At 42.6% G+C, this 26,324-nt stretch overlaps 1 protein-coding gene across 12 annotated transcripts in view; it reads right to left on the bottom strand.

Moving 5' to 3' along the window:
* Erc2 (ELKS/RAB6-interacting/CAST family member 2) overlaps positions 1–25,414 on the bottom strand; it is a 909,407-nt gene extending 883,993 nt beyond the window's left edge. For 11 of the 12 annotated variants that reach the window (XR_016533027.1, XR_016533028.1, XM_090320748.1 and 8 more), the window contains exon 1: positions 25,290–25,414. The gene's annotated coding sequence lies outside the window, so the exon portion shown is untranslated. Of the gene's footprint in view, positions 1–24,121; positions 24,205–25,289 lie in introns of those variants that run through there. The other variant, XM_090320756.1, reaches the window with a different exon arrangement.
* Between the last annotated feature and the right edge of the window lie 910 nt (positions 25,415–26,324).

The raw sequence follows: 26,324 nt of genomic DNA, 5'->3' as shown, positions 1-26,324 counted from the left end.
CACCTCCAAAACCTTCCTGAGTCTGTCCCTTTGTTTCCACATCTACTTATCACATTCTTTTTTTTATTGTAATTAGTAAAAGGGTTACATGATATTTGCCAGATAGAAGGTGCATTAATTCACATACATTGATACCTTTCACATGTCTTGGCTACTTATCACATTCTATTTGTAACATGATACTCTTACTTAAGCCTCCTGCACATGTTACTTTCCCAAACACTCTCTACTTTCGAAACATCAGCCAAACTGTGCTTATAGAATTGTAATCACAAAGTATTTCCCTTACATACTTAAAAACTCTTCCAGATTTCCTATATTCTCCATCCAACCTCTTTCCTGTGGCTGAAGCATAGTGTTTTGTCTACCATGGTATAGGTCTTTGGGGGGTTTTTTAGTAACAGAAATTGACTTTATCTTCCTGCCAAGAGCCATCTAACTGTCCTGATTTAGGCTACAGCAGGTTGGCCAGGTAGCATAATCATAAGAAGGAAAAGAATCAGTATGTATAATGATCTAAGAGCCCTGTGGAGAAGGAAGTTACTCACATTCAGCCTTCAATGCCCAGGATACAGAGTGAGTGAGATCTTTGAGGAAGAATGAAAATGGATATGAACATGGTCTAGGATCCCCAGACATGAAAATTACTCAAGGTAGGAATCAAGACTGGCAATCATGACCCCAAAACAACCATGGAGAGGTCCATAAGGAAAAGCATGTGGATGAGACTGAAAGTTTTTGGAGACTCACTGTGCTTTGTGGAACCAGTGCCTTAGGGCTCAAGAGGACAGGAACTCATGGGACATCAATTCATCCTGGGAGGAAATCCTCATAAGCAGACACTGACACAAGGATTACCGTGCAAGTGGTAGAGAAAGTTTCTGCTATAAAAAACTGGATTCTGTTCGACTGAAGGAACTCTGAACGACTGTAGAATTTGCCTCAGGGTAACAACTCCGGAGGGACAAGGAAACATTCATCTTTGGCTGGGGGCTGTTCCTCCGTCACTTCCAACCTGCACTACATGGGAAGAAGTCTTCCTGTTCAGTTTTTACAAGGAGCACAGCTGTGTTACCATCATTATGACCAGGACTTATACTGACAGCATCCCAAGGACCATAAGTGACATGAAGAAATGAAATGGGACATTAGTTAATATTTTCTACAGCATGTAAGGTCATGCTTGTGTCTGAGCCTGAATTGGACTGGCATTTTCCATGAAGGATCACAGCAGCAACTGCAGCATCTTTATGTATGAAGAATATTAGCCTCATCAGAAATGCCTTCTGACATCTACTGGCAGTAGACTGTTGGACGGACAGATCTATCCCCAGGTTTAGGTATAGGATGTTTTTGTTGGTAGTAGTGGTGGGTTTGTTTTTTTGTTGTTTGTTTGTTTGGGGTTTTTTTTGCCAGTTCTGGGCCTTGAACTCAGGGCCTGAACACTGTGCTTGAGTTTTTCTCAAAGTGAGAACTCTACTACTTGGAGCCACAGCACAACTTCCAACTTTTTTCTATGTGTATGGTACTGAGGAATCAAACCTGGGTCTTCGTGCATGCTAGGCAGCATTCTACCACTAGGCCAAACTCCCGGCTCATGGGATGTTATTGTTAAAGTGCCTTACTTGAGGCTGTGGAAGCAAGGGATGGGATGAGCGGGAGGGGAATATTGAAGACACATGGAACTTCTAGTTAAGTTGGCTGGTGAGTTCTAGTATTTTGGTTTTACTTTGGAAAGAAGAAACTGGGAACAAGAGTTTGAGGTTTATCACTTTTCCCCATTTACCATTATTTTCTTATCGTATTTATTCTACAACCTTTTAAACTATAACATTTCAATAATAAATATAAACCTGAACTAATAGCTTGATGATTTTTTTTTTGCCAGTCCTGGGCTTGAGCTCAGGGCCTGAGCACTGTCCTTAGACTTTCTCAAGGCTAGAGCTCTACTACTTGAGCCTCAGCACCACTTCCGGCTTTCTTGTATGTATGTGGTACCAAGGAATCAAACCTGGGTCTTCGTGCATGCTAGGCAAGCACTTTAACCACTAGGCCAAACTCCCAGCCCAGCTTGATGAATTTTTATTGCTACCATACCTACTTTACCACCACCACAAGAACTTACAATATTGTCTATGACCCAAAAACCTCTCATGTCCAGTAACCTATATAAGATCCAAAAGTTTTTCTGTACCTGCTAATTTAATGTTAATTTGTATGACTGTTTAAGTCTCTCTCATCCCTTCTAACTAAACCACTACAGTGCACCCCAGTATTTTACATTGTGGATCTCAGGGCAAACGTTTAAATATAGGCCCAAGAACCATATGTCTACATTCTAAAGATATACACTGAGCTAATGAACATGCAAATAAAATAAGAGTCAGTCTGTCTTCCTATCTTGGCAAATATAAAAATTAGAAAATTGGGGCAGGAGTTTGGCCTAGTCATAGAGCGCTTATTTAGCATGCATGAAGACCCAGGTTCAATTCCTTGGTACCACATAGAGGGAAAAGACAGAAATGGTGCTGGGGCTCAAGTGGTAGAGTGCTATCCTTAAGGAAAAACAAGGACAGTGCTCAGGCCCTGAGTTCAAGCCCCAGAACTGGCAAAAAAACAGAAGGAAGAAGAAGGAGGAGGAGAAGGAGGAGGAGGAGGAGGAGGAGGAGGAGGAGGAGGAGGAGGAGGAGGAGGAGGAGGAGGAGGGGAGGAGGAGAAGGAGAAGGAGAAGAAGAAGAAGAAGAAGAAGAAGAAGAAGAAGAAGAAGAAGAAGAAGAAGAAGAGGAGGAGGAGGAGGAGGAGGAGGAGGAGGAGGAGGAGGAGGAGGAGGAGGAGGAGGAGGAGGAGGAGGAGGAGGAGGAAGAAGAAAGTTGATTGAATTTTGAACTAGAATTTTTTTTTTGCCAGTCCTGGGCTTGAGCTCAGGGCCTGAGCACTATTCTTGGACTTTCTCAAGGCTAGAGCTCTACCACTTGAGCTTCAGCACCACTTCGGCTTTTTTGTATATTTGTGGTACCAAGGAATCGAACCCGGGTCTTTGTGCATGCTAGGCAAGCACTTTAACCACTAGGCCAAACTCCCGGCCCTGAACTAGAATTCTTAAATGCTGATGAGTTCTAGTCAAAAAGCAAAAGAAACACCCTGTCTGAAGAGCCCCCTTCCCTCTGGGGACTCATACATGCATGCACTCCCTTATTCTAGGCTACCTCCAACTATACGAGAGCTCAGCAAACTTCTTTCTGTATAAAGCCAAATAATACTGTCTTTCAAGTTCTGTGAGCAATTCAATTGTGTGTCACAACTGCCATTTCAGCAGAAAAGCAGCCACAGATAAAGATGACCAAATGGGCATGCCCATGTTCCAATAAAACTTGATATAAACAAGGAATAGTTGGATTTAACCCACAGATGTCAGTTTGATGACATGTAGTCTCTACTCACAAATATTATCTTTTGACAGCACTAAGCCTGGGGGTATGCATGTTGGTAGCAGAGTTTGCCCTTGGGAGAACAGGCTTGGCAAAGGCTCTCAAGCAGACCCTGGAAGGCAACTAGGGTCATTTAGGCCAGGAGGGACAGGCCACAAGCCCCAGGCAGGCATGTGACTCCTCCCTCATAGGAAAGATGCAGTCACAGATGAGCTAGAGTGGACTCTCCGGGTTCCTGTAGCACAGGTCTAGAGACACAGAAGCCATGCATATGTGAAAGAATGGACCAGATGCTTTGGTACTATGATTTTCCTCATGACTTTGAAATCACCTCTGTGGAGGTTATGTGACAATTTTCTAAGATGAGAGATGTAGTCTTTTGGGAAAGGAAAGAGAGGGCCTCAGAAAAAAATCTGGTTGGAGTCACATGTCTAAGTTTTTTTTTTAATTTTTTAAATTATTATTATAAAAGTGGTACACAGAGGGATTACAGTTATATGTCAGGTAAAGAACACATTTCATTTTTGGACAATGTCACTCTTTCCTTTGTTCTTTCCCAATTTATCCCTCCCATACCCACCAGCCTAACTTTTTTTTTCTGCCAATCCTGAGGCTTAAACTCAGGGCCTGGGCACTGTCCTTGGACACTTTGTGCTCAAGGCTAGCACTCTGTCACTTGAACTACGGAACCACTTCCAGCTTTTTCTGTGTATGTGTATGTGACTCCAGGGAATCAAACCTAGGGCTTCATGCATACTTAAGTGAGCACACTACCACTAGCCATGCTCCCGGCCCTGCCTAACTTTTTGACATACAACTTTAAACAAAGCAAAAAGTTCCCTTATTTGCAAAATTTGGAGCAGCAGTATTTTTCAGAGAGATTTGAGAAACTTTAAATGAAACAATACAAGAAAAGTACTTAGGGTTGGAGTGTAGTCTAGTGGTAGAGTGCTTATAAAACACTTATGAAGCTGTGGGTTTGGTTGTTCAGTAGCACATACACAGAAAAAGCCAGAAGTGGTGCTATGGAAAGGGCTAACCTTGAGAAAACTCAAGGACAGTGCTCAGGCCTTGAGTTCAAGCCCCAGGACTAGCAAAAAAGAAAAAGAAGAAAAAGTACTTAGCACAATGCACAATGCACAGCACATAGTCTATACTCAAGAAATGCTAAGCTTGATAAGCTCAAGACTATTCCAACAGGGGTCTTGTCTAGCATGCACAGAGACCCAGGTTTCATTCCTTGGTACCACATACATAGAAAAAAGTCAGAAGTGGTGCTCTGGTTCAAGTGTTAGAGCTCTGGCCTTGAGAAAACCCAAGGATGGTGTCAGGCCCTGAGCCCAAGCCCAAGACTGGCCAAAAAAAATAAATAAATAAGACTATCCCAACATGACACAGTAGGTTTTAAACCACCAGGTTATCTTGGAATCTCAATTCAATAAGCTTACCTCTGTTGGGCTATCTTAAAACAGATACCACCTGCTGCTCAAAATGGCTAGAGGTATCAGCCATTTTTAATAAAGCTACAAAATTCAGCCAGATGCCAAAGCACACACCACTAAGTATCACACTTTGAGATAATGACATTTCGAGGATTATGATTCCAGATCCATTTAGGCAGAAAAAGTTGAAGTGGTTCCATCTCAATAAAAGGAAACTGGACTTAGTCACGTGTGCCCATTGTCCCAGTAACCACAATAAACCTAGGGAAGGTAGATAGGCACATGCCCAGGCAAAAAAAGACCTAGTACAGGCAAGCACCAGTGGCTTACACCTATAATCCAAGCTACTCAGGAGGCTGAAATCTGAGAATCTGGCTTGAAGGTGACCCAGGCAGGAAAATCTATGAGACTCTTTAATTAACAAACAACAACAAACAAACAAAAAAAAACTGGAAGTGGAGCTGTGGCCCAAGTGGTAAAGTATCAGGCTGGAGCAAAAAATTCAGATAGCCAGCAGTTTGGCCTGGTGGTAGAGTGCTTGCCTAGCATGCAGGAAGACCTGGGTTCAATTCCTCGGTAACACATACATAGAAAAAGCCAGAAGTGGTGCTGTGACTCAAGTAGCAGAGTGCTAACCTTGAGAAAACCCAAGGACAGTGCTCAGGCCCTGATTTCAAACCCCAGGACTGGCAAAAAAAATTCAGAGATAGCAGGGCACTGGTGGCTCATGCCTGTAATCCTAGCTACTCAGGAAGCTAAGATCTGAGTATCGTAGTTCAAATCCAGCCTGGACACGAAAGTCTGTGAAACTCTTATCTCCAATAAACTACCAGAAAACCAGAACTGGTGCTGTGGCTCAAGTGGTAAAGTGCTTGCCTTAAGCTGAAGAGCTCAAGGACAGTACCCAGACAGAGTTCAAGCCCCACAACCAAAAAAAAAAAAAAAAAAGAAAAAAATCAGAGATAGTTTCTAGGCCCTGCATTCAAACCCCAGTACCTGTACCAAAACCAAAAAACAAAACTGGTTTAAATATGACCAGGGTAACATAAAAAGAAAAAAAAAACATGAGAAGAGGTATCAAAGTTCAAGAAGTAATGTACCCACTACCTGACAAATATTAACTGTAATCTCTCTATACATTACCCCAACAATAAAATAGAATTTTTAAAAAAACTAGTGTAAAAATGGCTAGTAGCTCTGTGAAGAGTTCTTACCTAGCAAGTGCTGGTCCTTGAGCAAAAACCCTAGAGAGAAAGAGACTAAAAAGATCTTTAAGCTACAATATTAGGTACATGCAGATAATGATAGTCCTAGAGGTGAACTATTTAATATTTAAATGCCACAAGATGTGAAATAAGGGGGAAAAATCCAGTTTGACATAGCAGAGATTTTTCAGGACTATGTCCCATCATTTCCAAAAAGCTCTAGATAGCTCAAACACACACACCTGTGCACACCTCACCACTCTTTACTTCTTTCAAACTCATTCTATAATTACTGTTTTCCATGTACAGATTTAGCATGATTACATGTTCAGTTGCCTTGGCTCATATTTTATAGCAAAGTTGTTTCAGGAGACTGACTATATTTCATGCTACAAGGTAAGAACTCTGTACACCCAAGTATTCATTAACTGTTCTTTCCATTAGCAATTGTTTAAATTTCAAATGCTAACAATTTATTTTAAAGTATTACATTTCACAAAATCAGAAACTTGAAAACTATTATCTAACTCCACAAATTAAAACTATAGCAAAACCCAAATAATAAATAGCAAAAGCAAAAAACAGTAACTTGTACTTTGATGCTAAATAAAATTAAAACAACAGTAATGGCTGATAGTATACAGATTATAACAACATCTATTCCTTGTCTCATAAAGTCTCAGAAATGGAACAAATTAAACTGGTTGCACCAAAGTGATAAGGTTTTTAGAATCATGTTTAAAACAACTGTGCATTTCCTTTAATCTGCAAACATGAAATATCAACTAATAAAGCTTTAGCTATAGTATACTTACAGAAAAAGGAATATTCAGGAATTATTGGGTCTTACACTGAAAAGGCCTCAATCTGTCAACTAACAGATGTTCCAGAGTAAATGACAGAAAGGTAAAAGAAAAACAACTCTATCCCTTTGCCCCAAAAATCCAATCACACACAATTTTCCTACATTTACAATAACATATGAGGATAAGGTCTAAATGGCCTTTTACTAGAAAAGAATATACACATAATCGCATACACAAGGAAAAATTTTAGCAGTGATTATAAGCTATTTTAAAAAATAAAGACCACAATCAACATCAAGAGGAGAAAAATGACTTAAATATGCAAATTTCAAAGATAAGCATTCATCTATATAGCATGGAAAGAGACAAATTTCATTGCCTATCTGAGGACTCTGAAGAATATGACTGATAAGCATGAGAAGTTATATCTGAGACTTTTAAGAGACATACTGGAGATCAACAGTGCTCAAAAGTACAAAGATCTCTCTTTAAAGACTGAAATAATGAATGAGTCAATGTCTTAAGTCATGAAGTAACAGGTGAAAAAAAACCTCATTATGCCTCATTATGAATAAATAGAAAGCATATCTATCAAACAGACAAATTAAAAGGGAATTTAAGGAACCCTGATCAAACCTATTCAGCAAACTTCTTTTTCACAAAAAGGAATCTGGCCGGATATTGGTGGCTCATGCCAGTAACACTAACTACTCAGGAGGCTGAGATCTGAAGACTGCAGTTCAAAGCCAGTCTGGGCAGGAATGTGGGTGAGACTCTTATCTCCAATTAACCACCAGAAAACCAGAAGAGGTGCTGTGGCTCAAGTGGTTGAACACTAGGCTTCAGCTGAAGAGCTCAGGGACAACAGCCAGGTCCAGAGTTCAAGCCCCACAACCAACAAAGAAAGAAAAAGAAAAAAATAGAAATCTGACGTGTGAGCTTGGTACTGGCACAAGAATAGATCTGAAGACCAATGGAATAGAACTGAGGACCCAAATATTAAACCACAGACTATGGCCACCTAATCTTTGATAAGGGAGCCAGAAAAATAGAATGGAAGAAAGACAGCCTCTTCAACAAGTGGTGCTGGCAGAACTGGTTAAGCACCTGCAGAAAACTAAAATTGGATCATTCTTTGTCACCCTGCACTAGAATTAAATCCAAATGGATCAAAGACCTCGAGGTAAAAGCTGAAAACTTTACAAGAAGGAATAGGAGATATACTAGGCCTCCTTGGCACAGGTCAAAACTTTCTCAATAAGGACCAAGAAACACAACAAATCAGAGAAAGGCTGGATAAGTGGGACTGCATTGAACTGCAGAGATTCTGTGTGGCAAAGGACATAGCTAGTAAATTAATTAGGAAGCCTACAGAATGGGAGAAAATCTTCACTAACCACACAACGGACAAAAGCCTCATATCTTAAATATATCAACAGCTCACAAAATTGAATCATTCCAAAACTAATCTCCAAAGAAACAACCATCCCATTAAAAGATGGGCCAAAGACTTACAGAGGGTCTTCTCTGAAGAAGAAATAAAAATGGTCTATAGACACATGAAGAAATGCACAATATCTCTGGTCATAAAAGAAACACAAATCAAAACAACTCCAAGATTCCACCTCACTCCAGTTAGAATGGCCAGGATCAAGAAAACTAATAACAACAGATGCTGGAGGGGATGTGGCCAGGAGGGATCACTGCTACACTGTTGGTGGGAGTGCAAACTCGTTCAACCACTATGGAAAGCAGTATGGCAGCTCCTCAAAAGACTAAACATAGGGGCCAGGAGTTTGGCCTAGTGGTAGAGTGCTTGCCTTGCATGCACGAAGACCCGGGGTTCAATTCCTCGGTACCACATACATAGAAAAAAGCTGGAAGTGGTGCTGAGGCTCAAGTGGTAGAGCTCTAGCCTTGAGAAAGTCCAAGGACAGTGCTCAGGCCCTGAGCTCAAGCCCAGGACTGGCAAAAAAAAAAAAAAAAAAAAAAAAAGAGAGACTAAACATAGAGCTCTCCTATGACCCAGCAATTCCACTACTTGGCATTTACCCAATCGTCCAGAAACAAGGGCATACTAAATCCACTAGCACAATGATGTTCATTGCAGCACTATTTACTATAGCAAAGATATGGAACCAACCCAGATGTCCCTCAGTTGATGAGTGGATCAACAAGATGTGGTATTTATGCACAATGGAATTCTATGCTGCTGTCAGAAAGAACGACAACGCCCCATTTGTAAGGAAATGGAATGACTTAGAAAAAATCATATTAAGTGAAGTAAGCCAGACTCAAAAGAACATAGGCCCAATAGTCTCCCTCATTTGTCATAATCAGTAGAAATCTTGGGCTCTCCTAGCGGAGATTTACAATAGAACAAAATCTAGAGACATTAGGCCAAATAGTATGACACAAATTGTAAGGACCTCCAGGATAAGGAAACAAAAGCCATATAATGAATGACTGTTCTTAATGTACTATGTTATCTCTCATCTCTTTTGCCATCCCTTGGTTATCTCATATTGTTACAATATTTCACCTTGTTATTTGATATATTTTATATGTTAATTGGTTATTTGAAATTGGATAAGGAAGGGGGGAAATTAAGATAAGCGGGGGGGGGGAGAGTGGGAGGGAAATGGGGACCATGTTATGAGAAAGGGTATCAATGTTTGTGAAGTTATGCACCTTCTATCTGGTGAATATAATGTAACCCTTCTATTAATCACAATAAAAAAAAAAGAAATCTGACGTGTGCTTTCTGATATACCAGAGTACCAGAGGCCCAAAGAGCTCCTTTATTCAGGTTTACATTAACCGTGTCTGTGCATGGCTACTCTGAACACTAGAAATAGAGGAGGACTATTGCAGTAGTCTCTAATGGAAAGAAAGTAGTAACTGAAAGAATAATTTAGCTTTGTAAACTGGGTAAGAATTGAGAATGGTGAAGATCCATAACCATGTTTATGAAAGAACCTTCAAATCGCATGAGAATGTAAGGTCTAGCTCTTTATTTCCATTATCTGAAAACAAGGAATTCACTACTACAAACATGCCCATTAAGTTAGAGCACCACCCCATACCCACATAATTGTGGATCAGTGAGTGCCAGAGCCAGCCAGCCAAGGGTCCTCGAAGAATAGGGCTGAGAGGCTAAAAGGAAAAATAAGACAGAGACAGAGGGGTTCGGGAGGGACAGAGCAATTGCTGCATCTGACAACTTTATTTAACAGCTTGTCTATTTTATACCTTAGTACCAGAGAACAGAAAGCAATTGCTTATGTTGGCAATCAAGCTACAGTTCCATACCTGAATAATAACAAGAATTCTCAGAAGACTTAATATTTGTATAAAGAATCATCTAGTCTCAACTATCAAGTTATTCTCAGCAAATCTATCTCCTGGAGGGAGAGGGTAACCAAACAAGTCTGGGAATACTATCAAAGCACACTGTCATGACCCGTGAGAATTTAGGCAAAAAGGTCACTCCACCCTTGCACAAAGGCAGGCAGATTGTACTCTTTACCCTTTATCCTCAATAGAGGCCTTTCGAGTATAACTCTGCTAGACCCCAGACTCATATTGGTTTCCCAGAAGTGAGAAAGGAAAAGCAAGTGGAGTTGGAAATCTAACTGATGTTCTGCAAATGAGAGAAAGATAAGGGATGGCAACATGAATGAAAGTTCCACAGAAGTTGAACACTGGATGTGGTAGGAGAATATTGAGTCATCAGCCTGTGTGCACAGCAGGGTAGACCAGCTGATTGCCAAAGAACCCAACCAGAATAATCAGCATTATATTCTAGTTACAAGCAGCTATTTAGTTAATGTAGCTAAATTAATGTTGCTAACCTGAATTAGCAATATGAAGTATACTCGGTTTCTAAATTGACTTAGGCTTCATGAAGGTAGCAGAGTTATAATAACAACTCACCAGCTTTATGTTTATACAATCAAAGTATTGCAATAATTTAAGTCAATCCTGGGATTCATAAGAAACTTTCTTTAAAATGAATTTTTTCACCAGGTGCCAGTGACTTAAGGCTATAATCCTAACTACTCAGGAGGTTGAGATCTGAGGATGGAGATTCAAAGCCAGCTCAGGCAGGAAATTCATGAGACTCATCACCAATTAAGCACCAAAAAGTTGCAAGTGATGCTGGGAGTCAAGTATTATAGCACTAGCCTTGACCAGAAAAGCTCAGGGCAGTAACAAAGCTTTGAGTTCAAGACCCAGGATCAGTGAAAATAAAATGAAAGTTCTCAAGTTTGAGAAACTTCAGTTGAGAGTGATTTAGCACATCCTGGATTTGAGTGGTAAATCTTGCATTTACCACTATGTTTACTGCTGGGCAAGTTAACAGACTTCTCTGAACCTCAATAAGTAGTAATGGCGTCAGATGTAACAAAGGCTACTTTACAAAGCTGAAGTAAGGATTAAATCAGACAATATCTAAGGCTTAGCACAATGTCGAAAGTTAGTAAATCGGCAGTACAATGGTGATTATTAACGCTGACCACAGACACACTGAGTTGCTTTCTTAAAAGAAACCCTTTATTACAGTATTTCCTTCATTGTGAATAAAATAGGAATGACAATACTAAATGACTTCCAATAGGCTAAAACTGATTAGCTGGTTTAGAAAATTAGCAAAAAATTAGTACATGAAATTAAATTTTTAATTAATGCAGTAAATGGTATCACCTACAACCCCCTTATAGCAGGAGGAGAATCCTAACCACGCTGACATCTAACTTGACCAGGTTATTTATGTTAGTCAATGAAGTATGAACAGGTATGACTCATGCCATATCCAAAAAGGAGTTCTAAGTGGCCAGGTGTGGTGGCTCATGCCGATATTCCCAACTATTTGGGAGGTAGAGGTAGGCCAACCCAGATGAGAGCCTATCAAAAAAAAAAAAAAAAGGATTGAGAATGTGACTGAAGTCATAGAATGCTTGCTGAGTAATCCAGGGGTCTTGAGTTCAACACCTGACATTAGCAAAAAAAAAAAAAAAGGCATGAGCCATCTTGTGTGGGTAAACCAGAATTTTATCTTCATCAAGAGGGTGGCCTGGGAAAGGTTCCTTCAAAGTCCCAGAATAAAGACAGCATGAACAAAACTATGGACAACCCAAAAGAGAGAAGTAAGATACTGAGGTTTGAGGTCATTTGTTATTTTAGCATAACCTAGCAATAGCTGACTAATACATTCAGCTACCACAAATACACTGCTAAAACAGAATATTTAACATTTAGGTTAAAATGTGGGACAGCATTTTCTCACTAGTTTCTCTCTCTCGCTCTTCTTTCTTTATACAGCGTTACCAATCTAGAAATGTCACCCTTTCAAGAACTGTATTAACCCTTGTTAAATCTCAAGACAGATGCAAATCGTTTGTAAACGATATCTTTCCAGACACACAAACAGAACCAACCATTTCTACTGGATCCATATATATTTTCTTTATAATTTGTGGATCTTATTTCTTTCCTGACAAATAGCTGCTCCTGATGCTTGGACAAGAAGATGAAGACAATCATGGAAAGGCTCAAAGGAAGACAAACCTAGCTTGGGGTGACAAAAATTGTGAAACAGTGCAAATAGCATGTGGTGGTGTCTGAAGTTCATGATTCTAATGGTAAGCATGGGACTAGAGCACAGTCTCATGAAGAGACCACCTGTACGTGGCTCAAGCATTCCTCACCATGAGAAGCCAAGAAAAAGAGGACCAAGGCACCTGCTATCTTCGATCCCATAGAAAGGGTCATGAATTTCTGACTGTACTAAATGATGCCGCTAAATTCACTTAAGTCTTTTATAATATTATTCAGCCCTGAAAGCTTCTTGAAGGAAAGAAGCAGGTGGCATCCATCTTTATATCTGAGCAGAACAGTTGTAATTAAAGGTAATTTCAGAAGTCAGGAATTAAAGGGTTAAAATCTGTTTCTCAACAACCTTAGATTGGTACCTTGTGAGCAGATGCTGTAACAGCTCTATTACCTGGGAGCTTATATCTCAGGAAGATGAGATCTGAGGTGGTTCAAAGCCAAGCAGAAATGTCTGTGAAACTATTACCTCCAATTAACTAGCAAAAAGCCAAAATGAAACTGAGGCTCAAGTGGTAGAGCACCACCTCGATCAAAAAAGCTAAGGGACAACAGCCAGGCCTTGAGTTCAAGTCCCAGAACCAGTACACACAGCACACACACACACACACACACACACACACACACACACACACACACACACACACAGAGCCCTCTAACGTCCCTCTTAACTTGAACATCTTAGAGTGCCCCCACAGAACTTTGCCAGCAATGGAGATTGAACTCAAGGCCTCCTGCTTGCTAAGCAAGGATTCTACTATCTTAGTCACATTTCCAATCTTTTGTCAAAAGCAGCATCTCCACCTAAGGGCTTCTTTTGATCTTTGAAAGGCTAACCTTCTCTTGTAGGGGACAGGACAGAAATGTCAGGGAATCACCCATATGCAAAAGCAGTTGATAGACACTGACACAGAAACATGAGTCACATTTCAAAAGATAAAGGCAACCCAAATATCCAATGGCATGAATGTGTAAAGAAGACATGATATATACCTAAATGGAATATTATTTTGCCTTTAAAAAAAATACATTTTTGAGCAAGGCACCAGTGGCTCCCACCTCTAATGCTAGTTACTCAGGAGGCTGAGATCTGAGGATCATGGTTCAAAGCTAGCTGGAGCATGAAAGACCATGAGACTCTTATCTCCGATAAACCTCCAGTTAACTAGAAATGGCACTGTGGCTCAAGTGGTAGAGCACTAGCCTTGAACTGAAGAGCTCAGGAACAGCACCCAGACCCAGAGTTCAATCCCCACAACTGACCAAAAAGGGAAAAAAGAAAGAGAGGGGGGAGAAAAGAACGAAGGAAGGAAGGAAGGGAGGGAGGGAGGGAGGGAGGGAGGGAAGGAAGGCAGGCAGGCAGGCAGACATTTCTGAATGGTCCTATAATGTGAATAAAAGACATGGTAAAAAGAATTAAAATTGTTGCAACTACTTAATCCTTTGCCTAAATGGAGCTGATTGGTACAAAAGTGAGATAGGTGAGCTAAATATTTACAAACCTTCTTGACCTAGTATATTAGAGGGCTGTGGAGTTTACTACACCCAAACTGAAATTTTTACATTGTCCTCTTTTGGGCTATGAATGTACCATCTTAGCATTCCTAAGGTCAAGACTAGGAATCATTTAATCTTTTTTTTTTGCCAGTTCCGGTCTTGAACTCAGGGCCTGAACACTGTCCTTGGGCTTTCTCAAGGCTAGAACTCTCGCACTTGAGCCACAGCACCATTCTTGGCTTTTATCTATGTATGTGGTATCGAGGAATTGAACCCCAGGTCTTCATGCAAGCTAGGTAAGCACTCTATTAGGCCAAACTCCTGGCCCCAGTTAATCTTTTTCTAATTCCCATGGTGCATTATTCTAACAAATAAATTACAGAACAACAAATCAATTGAGATAGATCCTTTTCCAAATACCATTTTATTTGGTTTGGTTTCTCTTTACTTGTTTTTCAGGACTCCCAGAGAATTTTTCACCAAAACAATAACCTATAGCAATTGGCAAATCAAAGGAATACTGCACTAGCAGTGAGGAACTTTCTTAATTAACACTAATGAGTACTAAAGAGGTATAGCTCAGTGTTAGAGCTTGTGTTTAGCATATACAAGAACCTGGGTTCAGTTCTCAGTCCCCAAAAGCCAACTGATTAATTAATGTCACTAATGACAAAACTAACATGTCCTTTACTTCTATAGGAAATTTTTTTCAGAATCTATATTTTGAAAAAATGGTTTAACTCCCTGTTAACAATGTCCACCATGAACATCATTTTTAATTTCCTGGTTAACATATCCAACAAATGGCAGTCACTAAGTTGACACTCTACGTGAAGAAATTGTTATGAGAAATATCATTCTACACAAAGGGCTTTGGAGGAAAATTAGACTATCTAATAGAGAACCAGAGATCCCAAATATCTAGTGGCAAACACCAAGAGGAAACTCAGGTCTCTTGACCCTACATCTCTATATCTAAAAGAACTGGCTTTGAAGTTATTCCAACTGTTCATGGTATGAAGTCAAGTCTATAAGTATATTTGAAGCCTGTATATAAAAATATAGTTCTAAGCCTTAAACAAAAAAGTAAAGAATTCCCCTTGCTAACTGCTCCCTTCTTGCAAGGCTGAATAGCAGCCAATAAAACCCACTTAGCTTTGTATCCATTCAACATCAAACAGGACCTATTTTCACATAGTCTACACTATACCAACCTATCATTCAATTCGCTCCCCCTCCCCCACCCTCTCGCTTTCCCCAGAAAGAGGCAATGAGAACAAACCAATGTGGAAAACAAAGAAGTCTGAGAGAACTTTGCAGCCAGAAGGAAAGGGGGAAAAATGCCAGAGGAAAGATGCGAAAAAGAGCCTCGTGAGAGGTGAATGTGAACAAGATTAACAATTCTGCTTCACTTGAATCTTGTCCTTTGAACCATGGTCTTGACCCTCAAGGTTATGAAGCTGAAGCTAGCGGTCAGGAAGGCAACACAGCTAAGGTGACCTTTAAGGCACAAGAGAGAACACCCTGGTAGGAGTCTAATGCCCACAAACATCACTGAGAAAATAACTAAGGATCACAGCCTAGCCTCACATGCCAAAGAGATGGTCAACCCTCCACCTTCAGATAAGAGTTCTCTACCACCAGAACAGTTCCCAATTCCCCCCAAACACCTTCAATTACTGCACATTCTCTTAAGGTTGACTCCCACATTTATCTTCCTACAGAAAAAAAAAATCTACTACCTAACAACTAGTAACTACAGTGCACAGAAAGGTTTCATTTCTTTTGAAACCCAGCTCTTCCTTGCTATAATTAGTCATGCCATTTTAGCAGAAATGTCTTTCATGGTTTGCATAAGGATCTGAGAGTATTCTTCCAGAACAGTCACATTGCTCAGTTCTCATTCAAGCTCTTGTCTTCCAACCCACTAAGAAGTTGTCTTGAATTAATAACTTGATTCTTCATGCATTTAGGGGGAAATGATCTTTGCTGCCTGCAACTCATTCATATCTGAAATCACACAATGACAACTACCTTTAAGGGTGGAAAGCACTAGGGCAGGAAAAGAAGGAATGGCACTAGATAGCTCCCATATATATATAAATATATTAATATATATTTACAAAAGTTAAATGAGCCCAGTATGTTGGGAAGAAGAGATTAGTTCAAGGCTAGCCTCAGCAAAAAAGCTGACTGGACCTCATCTCAGCAAACAAAGCCAGGTACACAGGTATGCACCCGTTTCCCTAGGCTATGTGTTAAGAGATTCCAGATCTGAGATTAGCCTGAGCAAAACCACGAGATCCTAACAACTAAAGCAAAAAAGAAAGGACTTGGGAATGTGACTTAAAAAGTAAACTCCCTAGCAAGCTTGAGGTTCCAAGTTTAAACCTCAGAACCAAAGAGAGTTATGTGATCCAAATATGAAAAAAACAAAACACAGCACTGAAAGGCTACTGGTATAAGGCATCTCTAAACATTGCTACTAGCCTCCACTCTACAGGTGCCCCTCAGAGATGCCCTTTCACTCACACCATTCACATGCAACAGTACTGTAATCTAATTGCAACCTTCAGGAACAAAAAAGGAATTATTTAGGTCCTTCCTGAAAGTGCCAGCTTTCCAGCTTTCCATCTCCCTTTTTCATTTTGTTGAGTGCCCACTAGGTGCCAGCAACCGGAGATTTTCTGGTCTCTGACCAAAGCGAACTCTGTCTGGCCAAGTCAAGTTCAAGAGCTGAAAGAACTTGAAAGCAACAAATCTCAAAAATTGAAGAGGTGAAGGCAACACCCAAGAGGTTAACAGGGCTCAGCCAGCAGAGTTGCTGAGGAAATTCTACTGGGGCAGACACTGAACTGGTCCAGGGGAAGGGTGAGATGTACATTTCAATTAAGTCCATGTAGAAATGACCTTGGGCTTCCCCAGCTGAGACCAAGTAAGCAAAACACCATTCAGAAGACTCAAGTCTGGCTTGAAAGTGAGACAGCCTAGCTCCTCCTGGCGCTCTCGGCACTAATGCTGTAGGGATGGGCAGTTGTTTCTGTTGCCTCATGGACAATATGCTGCACTTCATCCTGTAACATCTTAGCAACTTTAACAAGCGGGCAGGTATGGGTTCAAATCTGGCTCCTTGAACAAGTACTTCTGTCCCTTCAGATAACAAGTCTTTATTGAACATCTACTAAGTATCAAACTTAATTCTAGTAAGCTGGAGATATTACTCCAGACTTCAGTCCAACTCCGAGGATAAAAAACTCAACTTTGGCGTCCTCTGCTGAACAGAGCAAACTCACCCATGATGCCCCAGTGTAGTACGAACTCCAAGTGCAAAACTAGCTATAGCTCACCGTTGGGCCCCAATGCATATCACAAAGTAGGTGTTCAATAAATATTTCACAGATCAACAAGCATACACCATTGTTATGATAACTGATAATCATTAGTCTCTCCAAGCCACAGAGCTTCTATAACCTACAAAAACAAAATGATATTAAGACCTTTTTGTTTCCTTTAAGGAAAAGCATACTCTACAAAATATCTTCCTAGGCAGGTGGCTCTACCATTTGAGCCACATCTCCATCCCTCTTTGTCTTTGTGATTTTTTTAAATAGGATTTGTTTCCTGCCTAGGGACCAGTCTGGAGTATAATCCTCCTATTCATACTATCTGAAGAGCTAGGATGATAAGTGTGTGTGGGTGTGTGGGTGTGGGTGTGGGTGTGTGTGGGTGTGTGCCATCACACCCAGGATCAAACTCTTTGCCTAAGCTAGCTTTGAACCATGATCTTCCTGATCTCAGTTTCCCAAATAACCAAGACTGCAAACATGAGCCACTGCACCCAGCTTCTTCAGTCTTTTTTAAAACATGAAACTAAATATTAGTATAAATACCCCAACTCCAAGAGTCTATTAGTACAGATACTTGCATGGATAACAGATGCCAATACCTGCCTACTGCTTTCCTAAGCACAAAGGAAGGGCAAGTTGGTCAAGTGTTAGATTCACCCAGAAGACATCCAAAACATAAGTTAAATAAAGTTTAGCAGATGTGCTAAATATTAATGTATCAGCAAGGTTACACTAAAAAGTGCTGTAAAACAATCACAAAATCTTCCTGCCTTAAAACAATACAGGATCACTTCTCAGTCACATAGTATGATCCAATTCCCATTGACTGGAAGTCTTGCTGAGTGACTGAAGAACCCAGGCAGATGGCGGTCTGTGTTTCTATGATTGCCACAACAGTGAAAAAGAGCATTGGATAGCCTCATACTAGAAATTAATGTTCCAGCATAGAAGTGACTCTATTCACTTCCAGCCTATGCCTGAAAGCAAAAGAAAGTGGCTATGGAGAACAATCATAGTCTCTACCAGAGATAGTAAGACAAAACAAATTATAGAATAACGAAAGGGCTTATTTTAAAAGATGCTCAAAACATCTGGACAGCTATAAGGGTCACATAAGTCTGTACCTAAGAGCATATATTAGGATCAGTTTAGAGCAGTGGCCTCAACATAAAGACACCTCATGTAACTTAAACCTGGATCATAAATTTTCAGAGCAACTTTGCTTTTCTCCTATAAACCTACTGAAGGTACAGATAATTCTTTTCACTTAGGAAACAAAAAATTCTACAGCTGAAAACCACTACCAGTAAAGCAAATCCTTGTATAGATTTTGAAAACAGAGCGGGGAGGGAAGGAAAGAGGACAGGGGAGGAGAGACAGGCCCAGAGACACAGACACAGAGTGAGAAGAGAGACACCCAGAAAGTTAAAATGCATCCTCTCGATGAAAGCTCTGGACTGTTTAACAGATGAAAACAGAGTCAACCCAGGTGCTGGTGCCTCACTCCTATAATCCTAGCTACTCAGAAGGCTGAAATTTGAGGATCATTTGAAGCCAGCCAGGGCATGAAAGTCCATGAGACTTTTATCTCCAATAAACTACTGAGAAAAGGCCAGAAGTGGCATTGTGGCTCAAATGGTAGAGTGCTATCCTTGAGCACAGAGGCTCAGGGACAGCACCCAGGTCCTGAGTTCAAACCCCAGGACCAGCAAAAAAGAACAAGAAAAGAAAATGAGCAGAGTCCATTGGCAGAATCTGTGGACCACAGCAGGATCCTCTTACTTGGCCCTTTACCTCCACTACCTTTAACTGACACAGTGAAGCCAGACCCAGACCAAAATCATGTCATCCAAAGTCATCAAGGACTCAACAAATGAATTGACGAGGAACAGAAAGCCTCATGTAGCAGCACCGAGTCATGATTCACATCCCGTTGGCAATTCAGTACATTACTCACACCCTACTTTCTGGCAAATGTGAAGCCATCAAGAGAAGCTAATACTAACCTTTGGGAAACTTCCCTTTTGTTCCCAGAAGATTACAGGTTAAGAGCCAAGTATGACTTGTGTTCACCCAATTTCATTTAGTCTTCAGTTGCCAGGGCTGCCTGCTGTCCAGCTCCCCTTCAGCTTCATCCACATTCACACTACTTGGCATGTATTTAAGCCCCAAGTCCTTTAATATTATCAAAATAGATAATATCTATTGTGAAAAGCTCTTGAGAAAGTATTTATCAGTGAAATTTTCCTTTGGCTAAAAGTATTAAACAGTTGCTTACAGGTTACAGATTTGTTTTATAATACAGGGAAAGCAGTGTAGTGAATGAAAAATGTCATTAAGACCATTATCTTTCCAGGCTCAGATTTACCAATTGTTTAATTTTGTTTTGTCTTGTTTCTGTAGTGCGGGGAATTAAACTCTAATGTACTACCACTGAGCCACAATCCCACTTTCAGGGCATTCTCCCTGAGTTTCTTTTTTTCCCCCTCATGGCTAGCATTCTACTACTTGAACCACAACTCTACTTCCAGAGTTTTAGTTGCTAATTAGAGACAGAAGTCTCGTGGACTTTCCTGCCCAAGTTTGGTTTCTGACCATGATCCTCAGGTCTCAGCCTCCTAAGTAGCTAGGATTAACTAGGGTGAGCTACCAACAATTTACCAATTTTTCTTTTTGCCAGCTTGGGCTTGAGCTCAGGGCCTGAGCACTGTCCTTGGACTTTCTCAAGGCTAGAGCTCTACCACTTGAGTCTCAACACCACTTCAAGCTTTTTTTCTATGTATGTGGTACCAAGGAATTGAACCCAAGTCTTCGGGCATGCTAGGCAAGCACTCTACCACTAGGCCAAACTCCCAGCCCCCAATTTTACCATTTTTTAACACATGGTTTTATCTTGTCATAGTTGGCTACTGTCAATTCAGGTACTGCACCTTTATATCAAGTAGCAAGAAGCAGGAAGGGGCCAAAAAGCTACCGGAGCCCACTCTCCTCGTTAAACTTTCAGCAGTCTTCACCCAAGGATCTCCAGGCCCATCACCGCCAGACCTCAGTGTCATGGTCATTCTTAGCTGCAATGGACTTAGGTTAGGTGAAGTAAGCATATTCTCACCTCACAGAAAACTGCGGTTCTTTTACAAATAAATCAGAGAATATTGGCTAGGCAATCAACAATATCTACCCAATATCAAGTTAGATATTTGGGTTAACTACTAAGCACAGTTAGCACATAGCTAACTACTCAAAAAAGTTAAACATGGTGGCGTGGACCTGTAATCCCAGAACTCAGAAGGATGAAGGCCTGGGACTCCAAGACCAGCCTGGGAAATATAGAGAGAAATTCTGCTGAACAAAGATGTAGTGGAACAACAGAGGATAGGGGATAAGAAGGTAGAAGAGGGGAGAAAAAGGGAGAAGAAGGAAGAGGAGGGGAAGGGTAGCCTATGGATTAGCTCAATGGTAATAGTACTTGTTTACCATATACAAGGCCCTGGCTTCAATCCTCAGTGCTTCAAAAAAGAGAGGAAAAATGTGAAGCTATAAATACGACTGCTATTATAATTATTGCTTACTCTCTGGCTAAATGGAGTAACTCCTTTATGGCATGTGCCATTCCTATTTATGCTGTAATCTACTTCAATTCTCTACCTGCATGTCTACCACTCTCTCTACTTTAAGATTCAAGAAAATGCCACTTCATAAAAAAATTCCTTCCTTACACCTACTCCTAATGGCAAATTCCATGACAACAAGATGCACACAAGACTAAAATTCTGTGCTTAACATTCATTGAATATTAACTCTTGAAATGCTGTAGGTTCTAATCAATAATGCCTTAACAATTTAAGTAACACACATGAATAATCTTGAGTATGGCAGTAAATACCTGTTGCTGCAAATCGGAGTTTTATTATGCCCAAAATTTGCTTAATGTAGCTTTTATCACTTGAAATATTTTAGCGTTTCTCCCATGTTCATTTATTTTTGTTCTTTTTCTTCACCTGAGAAAGAATAAGCTGAAAATATTCACCTTTGCTATGTCCAACAATTTCCATCTTTGGGTTAATTTTTATTATTAATTAATTTTCTGGATGGATTATCACCCTGGGTGTGACCCAAGGCCCATCTTAGACTATATGGATTAACTTTTAAATTTGTGATACTGACATTATCATTGATGTTAGCATTCTAATAACTTCTCAAATACTACACTACAGTGTCAAAGAATAATATAAACATTGTTAAAACAGCCACTGGCTCAGTCATAAGACAGATAGAATATTAATTTGTTAGCTGTTTTTTTTTTGTTTTTGTTTATTTTTTGCCTGTCCCTGAGACCTGAACTCAGGGCCTGGGCACTATCCCTGAGCCTTCTTGGTTCTCCAGGCTAGTGCTCTACCACTTGAGCCACAGTGCCTCTTCTGGCTTTCTCTGTGTATGTGGTACTGGGGAATCGAACCCAGGGCTTCATGCATACAAGTCAAGCACTCAACCACTGAGCCACCTTCCCAGCCTGCCCCACTTTTTTTAAGTTAAAGTGTACCAAAGTGCCAGAGGCTCACTCCTGTAATCACAGCTACTAAGCTGAGATCTTACAACTGTAGTACGAACTCAGCCTGGGCAGGCAAGCCTATGTGACTCTTATCTCCAATTAACAAGCAAAAACTCCGAAAGTAGAACTATGGCTCAAGTGTAGAGCACTGGCCTTGAGTGAAAAAGCTGAGAGATAGTGCCCAAGACTTGAGTTCAAGCCTCAGTATTGGCACTGGCACACACGTGTGAGCACACTCACACAGCGTAAGTGTATTCGGGTAAAATGGGCAAGAATGCAGATTCTAGAAAAGTCAACCTAACCTGACCAGTGATAGCTGTTGAAGGGTGAATCTGTGTATTCCCACACTATTACTTCCCTCAGGTTTCTTAGGAAAACCACCTCCCCCACTTTTCACCAAGAGAATGCTACTGTAAGGATTACTCCAAGCTGGGTACAGTGGCTCACTCTATAATTCCAGTTATTCAGGAGGCTGAGCTTTGAGGATCGCAGTTCAAAGCCAGTATGGGCACTAAAGTTTGTGAAACGCAATTAACCACCAGAAAACTGGAAGTGGCACTGTGGCTCAAGGGGTAGAGCACTAGCCTTGAGCTGAAGAGCTCAGGAATAGCACCCAGGCCCAGAGTTCAAGCCCCACAATGGCAAAAAAAAAAAGACAAAAAAAAAAAGATTACTCCTGTGACCTTTCCCATACAATAACAATGCTACAATAATAATTATAGTCATACTAGTTTTGTAGAATAATTTTAAATGTAAGTATACTTAATCATTACTGAAAAAGGATCTTTCTGTAAGTGAAGATTAGAATGTCTAATTCCTTAGGGGAGGCTGGGCAAGGGAACCAACCTATTTAAATTCCAACCAGAAATTTGAAGCATCAAGAAAAAAAAAAACAGAAATGTGGATTTTGCTTGGTGTTACCTCTTTGAAGTCATCATCAAGTTTAGAACTAAATTTCCACTGGGCCAAAAATGCTCTACTAAAAAGACATATGTTAAGGACAAAATGTTAAAATTTCCAACTGGTAGGAGAACTGTCTTCAAATGGAAAAGCAAACAAGCAGGTGTAAAGATCATCCACAGGAAGTAGATTTTTCACAGCACTGACTCCACAGATGGTGGGAGAGCCCCCAATTCAAATGACACAGGCAGACCACACAAGTAAAATTTGAATCCAAGGCCATGGCAAGATCTGGGGGTCACAGATTAAGTTCTCACTGTCATACTAAACTGAGGCAACTATTATTTAAAGATAATAGTATCTACTATGTAGAGTTTAAAAAAAAGATATTGCACGAGCTCAGTAAAACACTAGTAAATTCAATGATTATATACCAGTAATAATAATACCTTTAAAAACTAACTTCTACATGAAGAACATCCCAATCAGTGTGTCCTGGCTCACAATCCATGAAATGCTGAATTCATATCACTATGCTCACATAGAGGTGCAGTTCCTAAAAGGTTACAGTTTTCTGGGCAAAGTCCTTTTTCTAATAAATTCGAAGAGAGGAGTGCTGAAAGGGCAGTCTTTCGGTACTAGAGAGTTGAGAGGAATCTAATCCTTTGCAAGCCTTTGCATCTACCAGTGCAAGCCTTACTGAAGAAAGCCACCACCCAACCTACCTCCCTCCCCCCACCAAAAAAAAAGGTGTGGAAGGCTTTTAGCTTTTATTAGATGGCGCACAGAGGCAAAGCGACAAGATGGTTCAAATAAGAAAAGGACAAATTTTTCTAGTGACAGCTCCTGACCGCACACCACAGGCATCCAACGCGGAGAGAACGAGGCAGCCTTCCACAACTTCCACGAGTTGAGTTACGCTGTCAAGACTAAAAAGAATCTTGTTCATCTATTCCTGTGGATTCCAATAGAGCACATTTAATATTGCCTGCTTCTAAAATATCTTATAAATTCACCCAAGGCAGCCAGCAGCTAAGTAATGTATCCTCAGAAGCAATGTGACTTTACAAGGGCAAGAGTGACCATAGGAGACTATGCCACACCCTTTCCCTGGCCACCTCAACAGTAACTGATGTCCCTTACGGAGAACACCTGCCACTCTGGAGGAACCCACGGGCAGCTGTCACCCACAACACCCCCGTGCCCATCGCACTCTTCCACGCAGCTATATTTCATATGCACTCCCAAGCCAAATACCCTCAAGTATCCCCAACTTGCACAACTAATAAACATGAGAAGGGGGAAAAGACAAGGGAACGTAGGGTCAAACCTACTTGCTCCTGAGCCCGTTTTCGAGTCGCCTTCTCTCCCTGGTCTCCTTCCCACAGCTGGAGCCCCTCACCTGGTGGACCCCAAATGGTTAAGTCAAACCACTGACTGAAGAGCCAGCCAGGACTCTAAGCATGACAAGTGGGAGCGGCCCTCCTCTCCCGTGCATTGATTGGCTCCCGGGGCTCCACGGGTCCCGGGTCCACCCACCTCAGTGGCAGGTGAGACTGTCAATCACCGAGGAACCCGACAATTCCCCGCTCCCGGAGTAAATTGTCTTTCCTCCAGCCAAGGCGGACGACCGCCCTGGAATCGATCTTCTCCCCCAGGACGCCGACCCTCCCTTCGACCACAAGGGAGCCCCCCAAGTGCCATCCGAGCCCGGCAGGGCCGCACGGAGAGTTACGAGCGCTGAACCCCGCATGAAAGCAAGCCCTTAATCTTCACTGTCCTAGAATGATCTTTCAGAGATTCGGACAGCAATATCGGTTGAAAATGAAGGGGTGAGGGGGAGGGTCCACCCTAATAAGGACTCCTTTTCCTCTCATTTGGGGGTGGCAGGGGGAGTGTGGCCACGAAGATCAGTTAATTTCACGTCGTCTTCCTTTTCCTCCACAGCCACCCCTTCCTACCCCACGCCGGTAAATCCGGATCCGTTCTCCCTGACTGGGGGGGGTTATTTTATTTCATTTTCTCAACCAGCTCCCCTCGGAGCCCACCCAAACAGCCAGGCACCACCCCCCACCACCACGGGCTCCTTCCTCCACTTTATCGGGCGACGGGGTTCCAAGAGACCTCCGCCCTCGCCAGCACCCCACCCCTCCAAGCGTGAGGGGAAGCCAGGCACGCGGGGGGAAATCTGGAGGAAAAGAAAGGCGACGTGGGCGAGGGGGCCGCCGGAGGGGGTCGGGGGGGCGGGCCCCGGGCGAGGAGAACCGTGCACTTGTTCCGATGGTGAGGGGATACATCGCGGTAAATCCGCCCTTAGGCCGCCCCATCCCCTCCCCTCCTCCGCCCCGGAGAGCCCCGGTGTCGGCGGCGGGTTCACCCCTCGGCTTCCCCCGATAAACGCATTGCAGCTACCCACGAGCGTGGGGAACCCGGCACGAGGGGCGCCCGGCACGCGAGCCCCGGGGGAGCCGGACGCCCGGCGGCCCGGCGTCGGCGCCTCACCTTTGCGATGCTCGCCCCGGGGCCGTCCCACATGGATGTCTTACAACCTCTCGCCGCCTCGGCCCCGGGCGGCCAGGAGGAGCCGGAGTCAGCGCCCGAGCGAGAGGAGCGACCCGGAGCGGGAGAAGGAGGAGGCGCGGCGGGGCGGGGAGCGGAGCTCCAGAGCCAGGAGGGAGGAGGTGGATGGATGAGGAGGACGCGGCTTGAGGGCCGGGCCGGGCCAGGCGCGGGGCCGGGCGGGGCCGGCGGCCGAGGGGGCGGCGCCCGCCGCAGTCCCGAGCCGCGCGCTCGCGCCGCGGCCGCGCGCTGCACTCCTGAGGCCGCGGGCCAGGCCCGCGCACGCGCACACGGCCGCGCGCTCGCGCGCTCGGCCCGCGCTCTCGGGCTGTGTCGCTCCCCGAGGCCCTGACTCACATTCCCAGCATTCCCGAGGAGCCGCTCTGTGAGTGTGGGGGGGGGGGACGGAGCGCCTCCGCGGGGGGCAACAGAGAGCGGCGGGGTCTTGGAAGCGCGCCTGCTCCTTGTAGGCCTCGGAGCTGAAGCACCTGACTGGCATCTTCAGCCCTGGGCCCGCCCCCTACCCGGGCGACCCCGGCAAAGGCCGCCCCACACTTCTGGGACGCGTCAGGAGGTTCTGCCACCGGCGACGGGGCCAGCAGAGCACTGGTCTTTTAAGTTAAGCCTCGGGCGGGGGAGGAGCTGCCATTCGCCGCACTGTCCCAGCCGCTTCATAGATTCCAGAATATGCTCATCTTCTTGTTACCCCCGAAGAGAGCCCGGAAGGTGAAGAAGATAACAGCAATGCTAACAACCACAACTATTATTACCTTTTGATATGTGCCTGTGCATGTGGATTCATTGTCACATGTAAGGGAGAAAGATGGTGCCTGAGGTCACACACACAAGGAGCAGGAGGTCTGGAAAAGTTTCTCACTGGAAAAAGTGTCCTTCGAGGAAGGGGGCCAGGACATACACAAACTTGACGACGCTCGCGGCCATGGGGAAAGCGGTGATTTCCTTTCTGTCCTGATGAGT

This window comes from Megascapheus bottae, chromosome 2 (genome assembly GCF_031878675.1).
Source record: "Megascapheus bottae isolate mThoBot1 chromosome 2, mThoBot2.hap1, whole genome shotgun sequence".
NCBI lineage: Eukaryota > Metazoa > Chordata > Mammalia > Rodentia > Geomyidae > Megascapheus > Megascapheus bottae.
The sequence above is the reverse complement of the archived record's forward strand: the minus strand, read 5'-3'. Positions and strand labels throughout refer to the sequence as shown.